This window comes from Cryptomeria japonica, chromosome 3 (genome assembly GCF_030272615.1).
Source record: "Cryptomeria japonica chromosome 3, Sugi_1.0, whole genome shotgun sequence".
NCBI lineage: Eukaryota > Viridiplantae > Streptophyta > Pinopsida > Cupressales > Cupressaceae > Cryptomeria > Cryptomeria japonica.
In genome coordinates this window covers 961,388,615-961,391,556 of record NC_081407.1, presented here as the reverse complement: position 1 = coordinate 961,391,556, position 2,942 = coordinate 961,388,615, and the positions used below count along the sequence as shown (strand labels likewise).

General features: G+C 34.9%; 1 non-coding gene across 1 annotated transcript; it reads right to left on the bottom strand.

Moving 5' to 3' along the window:
• Positions 1-1,220: 1,220 nt before the first annotated feature.
• LOC131035596 (uncharacterized) lies at positions 1,221-2,022 on the bottom strand. Its single transcript, XR_009371901.1, has 2 exons — positions 1,452-2,022; positions 1,221-1,377 (listed from the first exon to the last, which is right to left on the bottom strand). It is a non-coding gene; the product is annotated as an uncharacterized LOC131035596 (transcript).
• Between the last annotated feature and the right edge of the window lie 920 nt (positions 2,023-2,942).

The following is a 2,942-nucleotide window of genomic DNA, read 5'->3' as shown; positions in this document are numbered from 1 at the left end:
ATGCAAATGAATATCCTTAAATGCTAGCATATAAAATCAAATTGTATCAAATGGTATATCTAGATGGCTAACAAATTCATTTGAATAGACATATGAATAAATGTTAAAAATTAATGATATTAATTCTCCACAATCCATTTTGTTTCGAACTGTTGTTTCTAGATTTGATTGTGTGTGTTTTTTGCATCAACGTTTGGATCACTCCTTGCGCTCTTCAACATATTGATGATGGATCATAGAGTGTGATCCGAAACATTGATATAAAAAAACACACACAATCAAATCTAGAAACAATAATAAGAAATGTGAAAAATACTTGGATAAAATAAATATATTAAAATTGTATGTTTGTAAAAATATGAGATAAATACATAATAATTTATACATATAAATGGATTGAAAATTTTAAAAATAAATGTTCAGATAGATAGATATATATATATATATATATATCCTCAGAATAAACACAATTAAATTTTAAAAAACTCACATGAATGTTCCATTAGGTTACTTTAGGAAAGGAAACGTAGACATCATTCCAGAAACTCACATGAACGTTCCATTAGGTTACTTGAGGAAAGGAAACGTAAAGATCATTCCTGTTCTAGCTAAGAAGCATATTTTTTCTAATCAGACAAATGAAGGGTAGAAAGTGGTCCATTTGCAACTGAAAAAGGACAAAATCAACGCATGGGGTAATATCACACAAGACAAAACAGTTTTGATACATTCATTATCCTTCATTTAAAAATTAACTTATCTCCAAAGGAAGACTTGTGATTGATAGATTTAATCATCTTATCGATCGTCCTTGGCTTCATTTTCTTCCTTCAAAGCCTGTTGAGAACCAGAGTCCACCATGTCATTGAAAGAACTCGAAAGAATCACTGTAAACCCATAATTTCATTCCATTTTTACTTCTCAGAATGTGATGTCATGCTTTCGAGCATTTTCAGACTTGGATACCAATGACATAAGTTAGAAACTTTCTGTAATGACAGAGAGCCATCTACAATGACAGTAAAGAATCAGTGTAATGGCATGAGCTTTTCAGTATTTTAAATAGATGTATTTAGGATATTTATAAAGATATAAATGAGTTAACAATCTTTTATCATAAATTGAGATAGATATATTTAAGATATCAATATTAGTACTACACATTTCTAAATTTGAAAAAGATTTTGATATTTGTAAAATGACAAAGAAACAAAACCAGATTGAACAAATGATCAATTTTTATTTAACCAGAGAAAGATTACACATTTCAAAGGAGGCCTATGACCTTGCTCGTTATAGCTTAGAACGAGAATCATAGTTATTGAAGATTAACTGAAATTGATAAAAATCTGCCACAGAGATTAAGCTATCCTTCACCTGAAAACAAAACCACTCTAGTCAGTAGACGATCGATTGGATAGAAAGAACTGAGACAGAATAACATTATATACCTGTCATGAGATCTTACTAATAAGGTGGTGGTGGTGGTGGATACTTGTGGACTGGTGATGGAGATTTATAAGGAGGTGGGGGAGATGGAGATGGAGATGGTGGTGGAGGAGGAGGAGATTTGTAATGATAGGGTGGTGGTGGAGATGGAGATGGTGGTGGAGGAGGGGGTGATTTGTAATGATAAGGTGGTGGTGGGGATGGAGATGGGGGTGGAGGCGGCGGCGATTTGTAATGATAAGGTGGTGGTGGGGATGGAGATGGAGATGGTGGTGATTTGTAATGATAAGGTGGTGGTGGGGATGGAGATGGTGGTGGTGGCGATGGTGGTGGTGGGGATGGAGATGGTGGCGGTGGTGATGGTGGTGGTGGAGGAGGAGATTTGTAATAATAAGGTGGTGGTGGTGGAGATTTGTAGTAGTAAGGTGGGGGTGGCAGCTTCTTATGTTTTCATAAGAAGCTTCTGTGTATTGAACAAGACTAATGAGCATAGCAAAGAAGAGTAGCATAACTGGCCATGGCAGCCTTGCAGTTGCCATTGAATTTTCTGCCCTAAACTTTAAGAAGTGAAGAAGAAGAGAACCGAGGCTTCCATTATATAGATTGCGTGTCCACATTTCTCGTGATCTAAATGATGCCATTCACGTTCTCCAGCTCATGTTTTTGGGTTTAAAACTCCCGTGAAGTTACTCAGCTGGCACTTGTCAGATGTCAGCCATATTGTTTGGATTGAATGCAGGAGAGACAAGAATAATCTCTGTACTCCACTTTCGCTGCAAGTTGACGATTAACATATTCTGGTTGTGACTGTAAGGAATCATGTTTGGCGAGAACTGGTTATGTTTGGCGAGCCTGCCTTTGAGAATCATTGCAGTGGATATAGGACGACTGAAACACTATTTTGTTGGATAAAATTGGAGCTTTGCAAATTATTATCACTTTGTCTCTAGATGGTTCAGAGAGGTAAGGTTATGGTTTGGAAGGTGAAAACTTTTTGAGAAGGTTATATGAAATTAGTATAGCTAATTTTTTGTTGGGCCCATCAAGGTTATGGGCTTGACTTAGTTGAGAGTGGTAATGTTAATATGGGTAAGTTTTCTTGGTGTAAGAAAGGTTATGGGTCGGGTCTTATTTTATGTTTGAATTATTTTATGATTTAAGTTATTGTAATGTATAATATCAAATGGGATAATAAAAGGATTAGGTATGATATTATATTGGAGTCTTATGTTTCTATCTCCATTTTTTTGAACTGGATATGGAAAGATGAGAGATGCTTGTGTATTGTTACTCTCAAGAACTTAAAATATTGTTGTGATGAAATTAACAAGGAAGGTTACATTTAGCAAGAGTTACAATCATCATTATTGGTGCATTATTTTATTGTTGGGTTTAATTAATTAATCTCTTACATTATATGCACCTAACATAAGATAAGCTTTCTTAAGTAGTTATCTACATCCAAGGGTAGGTTGTACCTGTATCATGTGATT